This window comes from Phytophthora infestans, genomic scaffold (assembly GCF_000142945.1).
Source record: "Phytophthora infestans T30-4 supercont1.173 genomic scaffold, whole genome shotgun sequence".
In the NCBI taxonomy this organism is placed as follows: domain Eukaryota; phylum Oomycota; class Peronosporomycetes; order Peronosporales; family Peronosporaceae; genus Phytophthora; species Phytophthora infestans.
The window spans coordinates 154,122-160,344 of record NW_003303586.1 but is presented as its reverse complement, the minus strand read 5'-3'; positions in this window follow the sequence as shown (position 1 = coordinate 160,344).

The window sequence follows — 6,223 nt, the reverse complement described above, 5'->3', positions numbered from 1 at the left end:
GTGGAGACAGTGCAGGGCATTCCCCCCCCACCACGCCTCCGCCCACGCCACGGAGGCGTTCCGCGCTCCGTACCCCTAAACGAGGCCCCTCTCTTTTTATTTCCCCCTCCCCGCTAACTAGCTAGCATGATGGCGCCACCGCTCGTAGTAATTTCCATGTGCGGGATTCAAGAAATTCACCCTCATTCTTATCTCCCTCACACCATATTGTTGTCCAGTAGTAGAATACCACGTGGCCGTATTTACCTTCTGCTTTCCTCTCATCTTCCCGGATGATTCACGTCGTCTCCATAGTAATGAATTTTATGATTAACTTCCGCAATGTAAGACTGCAACTTTTTATCAGTAGCGACGATCAAATTTGCGTCTTCAAGTGCAACGAACCTTGCTCGATCGATGCATTTCGAGGCGCCAGATCCCAGTCCTTTTACGCTCTTCTCGGTATACTCGTGCGATAGCAGCAGCGCAACTGATTCTTCTTCAGGTTCCATCTTGCTGATCATATCAGCTAATTCTTCACTCAATAGCTCGTCGCTACTCTTCATCAAGTGCTGCATCTGCGGTGGCAAGCAAATTGAGTATACGAGCACAGTTGATACCCTTTCGTCACCTTCTCCAAAGCGTGTTCGGCATCAGCATCATGGACCGCGTAATGAGGCAAGAAGCCGAAGTACCTTCCTTTTTCCCGAAATCATGGCGATATGTTACTTCGCCACCTCGATAAATTACCAAGTCACCTTCATGCGTACTTAGCAGTTAGCCCACCAACATCGCCACCATTCCGTCTTCCTTCTCCGTGTCCTGGTGCTTAAGGAAGTGACCGCCTTCTCCATAAAATAACATCTTGTACGGAACACTTTGCACCGGGACCGAGTGATACCCCAAGCGCTCTGCTGCTTCCTTCGTCAGTTTGTCGACTCCAACCTGCCACTGCGCATTCGTGAATTAAACTTGATCCGGTTCGAGCTGCCAGCTCTTACGAGCGGTCTCATCCATCTCAGTGTCGAAGTGGTGGCCAAACGGGGATTTTGATATAAGCTTCTTGGCATTATATTCCGTTAGAGAAGCTGGGATCTCTCCAATTCCATCTACTATCAGTCCAGGAACCGCAGGCAAAATGTTTGCCGACCCCCGAGCGTGTATTCTCCAGCAGAAGTATTAGCTTGAGCTAGAACTAAATTAATTTCAAGGCAGCCAACGCCTTTTGGGGCTGGGACATCAGTAGATTTGCCTTTACCTCCGAATGGCCAATTGCGTTTAATTGGGCCTAATTCTTCCTTTTCGCCCCCTCCAATCGGTGTCGTGTATCTTGGGCCGACGTAGGAGGTAGAGTCCGGACTATATTTAATAGTGCCGGCCGAAAGTGATAGAGAGGACTTTAAACGGGTGAGGACTTTATTCCTTGCTGATATGATTAGAGTACCAGGTTGATATCGTCTAACGCATCATCTAACCCTAAAGGATTTAACAGATCGACGTATTCGTCCATGTGCGGTTCCTTCGACCACTTTTCACGAAATTTAGCGCCAATCACATCGTGCTTGGATATAAACCACGACGAGGGGTCTCTCGAGAAGCCTGCTATTTCAGCGCTCCGCATGATTGTTGCCTCATCTGTGTCTCGCCACGCGCGGAGGCCTCAATCGCAAACGGTGTCAACACTTGGCATACGTGGGCTACCAAAGCGAGTGCATTCGACTCGATCCGACTCTTTCCAGCGTTATTTCCATGTACAGTAGGTCCTTAGACGACATATTTAGTCCACTTGATCACCTCTTGCTTACGCTCACTGCTAACCGACTGCCTTTGATGAGGCATTATTGGAAATGACGGAAAAGTGTTTCTCTCTGTAGAATGGATGGTCAGCAAGTTTGTAATAGCAGATTTGGTAGCTTTTATAAGGACTCTATTCGGGAGAGGCTTGTATTTAATAGTGCAGGCATGTAGCACCCCACAGACCACTATTCGGTAGAGGGCTTTTATTCGGGCGCGTCCGTTAGTAATAGCGACACTACTAAAATAGTAATGTAAAAGTTGATGTATTCTTCTGTTCTTTGCTAGAAGGAAAATCCACGACTGAACTCCTCACTCCACCTAGCTAAGAGTTAAAGCTCTTTACCTTTCAGCCGATCCCTCGCATGTGGCGGTCCAGCTCCAATTCCCGCCACGACCATCTGCTTGTCGACCTCACACTTGGAACGTAATTGACTGGCCGCGGGTCCCGCTTTCTTGGACGCGGTCCGGAGAGTCTGAAGCGAATAGACCTTCTGCAGGCAGTCAGCCAACATCGCTAATCCACCATCTAACTGTACACCGTGACAATTCTCCCCGACTGACGCTTGGTGTCCTCGCCGAGCCACATCGCCCGGAGTCTGTTGCACGGTGTCTTCAGCAACCAAATCTGGAACGTTCCCACGTGACGTTTCACTTGTAGTTTGGCTCACGTTCCTTGCTTCAGACGATGTTCCTTCGGCCTGCGTTCCTCGCATTCGCTCTACACTAGCACGCTCTCTTTCTTTCACGACGCCCGATCCGACCAGCCAGGCCCTTCCCACTTGCGTCTCGCGGTCTTGTGGTTCCTGTCCTCAGCACTTGGCCGGAGACCTTCGTAATAGCACATCGCGTAGCTGTAGCAACCAACCACTAGCACTGCCAGATTTCAGTAACAACAGCCTATTTCATACTCCAGGTAGACGTCCACAACCAACACCACCAGCGTCACTCCCATCCAGCCACACAGCTCTCCTTCGACGCGCTCATACACCAAGCGGGGCAAGTAGATTAAGATTGACACTAGAAGTGACGTCAGCAAGTAGCTATCCACATTAAAGTCTCCAACGCTGTTCACGACAGCTACCACAGCTTCGCTCGTGGCTCGCGCGTACCGGCAGGTCGTTCTCCATAGCAATAGACTCGGATCTGAAACGTACAGGCAGCACGAATCATGGAGCGCTTCGCACCACTTGAGACACATACGACCCGTAATCCCAACCGGGGACTCGTAGACCGGTAGCACAGCGATTGAAACCAAGAACAGCATCTTCACTAGCGCGCACGCGTACTCAGGCGGTGGCACTGCTGCGGCATGGGCATTTCTTGCGGTCACAAGGTAACAATTGCAGCATGTGTACCAAAAGAAGTAGATGACACGGCCGTTCTCTATCGTTCCGACAAAGAACGCCCACGACACGCTCCGAAGAGGAGTCGTAGCAATCTAAATCCCAATCCCCATTACTACACTGTCAACGACCCTCACTTCATCAGCCACTTCGATCTCCATCACCAAGTTTGTCAATTTCGCCCATTCCACAAACACTCCCAACATCGCCACAAATCGTCAAGTGACGCCGGCACAACCGTAGCTTCTCCAGACCGTTAGTCGTTTGCTCGGTTCTTTAACCGACACCTTGTTCGCCCAAGTCAACAAACAGCATTGCGTTCCTCCACCAACGCCGCGTCCCAACTGTCGAACCTTCTCGCGTGCCCCTTGGCAGCCATCAATTAGAAAGGCTCGAGTCCTTTCACTTTCGAAGTTTCCCTCCTTCCGCATTCTGCTTCCTCGCCATGTCCCCGTGACTCTCCGCCACCGAGCTGAGGCGCTTCCATGCGTTTCCCAACGCCGCCCTTGACCGTGAAGAGCAAGACACCCCCGGCGATGACGTGCGGGTGCTTTAGCAGCAATTATGGATCGAGCTGCGCGCGCGTCTGGGCGCCGACAGTTTGTTGTCGGGTCTGCAGCTCCTAGACCAGCTGGACGAGGACATCCTGAATGGTCGGCCCGGTGCTTCGCTTCAGGGGACCGTAGTGGCCCTTCCCGCGCCGCCAGATTTCGCTTCCTCTTCGGGCCCCGCTTCGACTTCGACATTGTCGTCCAGAAAGCAGTCGAAGTCGCCCCCAATAAGTCGTCCAAGTCACCAAGTCACCCAAATCGTCAGCGCGAGGTAAGCGCAAGTCCAGCAGCGACGACTTCACTACTAAGGCGTCCGCGAAAAAAGCTCGTCCCGTCAGCAAGCCTAAGAAACCGCATATCCCGTCTAACGAGTTCGCCATCTCCTTGACGTGAACCCCGCCGCTCCAGCTCCAGTTCGTCGGGTGATTGCTGCCATTCTGGCCAAGGCGAAGGCTCTCGGTAAGAAACCCTGGTGTTTCGCACTCCCTTGGACTGGGCGTCCATTTGATACGATCCCATCAAGTTCTGGCATGTGTATCGCGCACACTGGCGCTTCTGGATGACCCATCGCCGTGCTTTCTGGGAGTGGGCCCTCCACGCTCCTCTTTCCACGGCAGCCGCCATGACTCAGCGTCGCAAGTTGAAGATGCACGTTGTTCAAGATCGCTGGGCCTTCACAATCATCTGCATCGAGACTTGGGGCTTTTATGCTTCCTCGAGATGCTGGAGAAGCGCCCCGAGATGTACAGGCTTGGAGGCCAGCCCGGCAGAGCCACACGCGACGGTCGCCTCTGCAACGGACCCATTGCTGGGAATCTATTGTCCCTGAAGCACGCTATGACATCACGCTTTAGAACGCGCTGGATCCGTCGACTTTCGACACTTACGGGTACCTTAACATGCGCTCCTTGTTTGAGTCGACGGACGCGCTGAACCCAGCCGCGGACGAGAAGAGACGGCTCTCCCTCGCCGCTCTGGCTCGAGTCCGCCGCGACACTATGTCCAGTACGAAGCCAAACGCAACTTGGACTGGTGAGAAGAACGAGGAACCGTGGCAGACGCTCGTGAATAATCATAACGTCAAGTTGGCTAAAGACGACATCAATGACCAGTCTAGCGTGTGTGATAGTACATTTGGTCATTTGGTTGGCGGGGCTCGCGAGTCGGGTACAAAACGGGTATGCGGTGAATCTCCACAAATAGCCAGGTCAAGGCTGCCGCCACATGTGTTCGTTTCCGTCTCCATGAACTCACGTAACTGAAAGGGTTAAAATCACGTTTCTTGACCCGAATGATAGCTCTTTTAAACACCCCATCTCATCTCGATACTGGGCCATTTCAAGGTCAGCCAGGCCGTCGCATATTTTACTCACAATAGACATAGCCTCACGGTACTTGTAATTTGAGTCCCATGGTCATACATCTCTGCCAACTGCGAGCGATTCCAGTGTTGATGCGTTCTCGTTCATAACTTCTAAATCATCTGTCCGTCAACACACTCTTGATAGAGTAAAAATCTGGACGCCTTTCTGGATACGTGTAGGAAGTACGACCCAGAGGGTACAAACACTGCTTGTAAATCAGCTGCCACGCGTGTTCGCTGACGAGGTTCGCCACAAGACTGATTTCGACGTCGCAGCCAACATGATGTGCGTTGACGTTCCTGTGGGCTTGATCCATGAAAACCCTTCCAGCAAGTCTTGGTAATACATGATGGATGCAATGAACTCACCCACGACCATTAAAACATCCACCCATTCTTTCAGTTGCTTCCATGACGCCTCGAGACTTTCGTTTGTGTTGTTACCGAGTGCAACTATATTTTGGCGTTTATTAACACAGCGCTCGACACTTATTCCAGTTTATTTCCAAATACGTGATGAATGGGTGTGTAGCGTGACTGGGATCAACAACAGTCTCTTGCTCATCTAAAACCAGGCTTTGCCCGACTGTATCCGACTCTCGCCCGACTGCGTCAGATTCCTCATCTTCGGGTAGTACATCGTGTTTGCTAAGACATGACACTCGCTCATGCGACGTGTCACACCGCATCGATGCCACACGAATCATGTATTCGAAATGTTTGGTGTAGTCCGACTCGATATTCGCGTATACGAGAAGTTTCATCACCCCCCCCCACCTCCCCCCAATAGCTGGTCCTTTTCCCAATTTGTTGAATTCATAGTCACTGCAAGTAATCTTGTTCCGCATATACTTTAGCTCAGGAAACTGGCACAACAAGATGATAACAGTGGAAAAAGCGATCTCCAGAACGGAAAGCTCCGTGAAATTGTAGTCGATGAGCAGGCACTGTGGCTTCGATCACGCCGGGTTGTTGGCCTTAAACTCCTCTAGTGCCGTGAGTAATGTCGACCATCTCTCGTTTTATAGTAGTGCATGCCGCACGAATTGGCCTTTGCCGAACACGTCATGTGTCGTAAGCGAGATCACCTTGTACTAGAAGCGATTAGTGTCCATGTGTCGCGTCAATTAGGAGGACCTCAGGATCGCACGTGGTTCGCTGGAGAGCTATGCATGTCGCAATTATATACC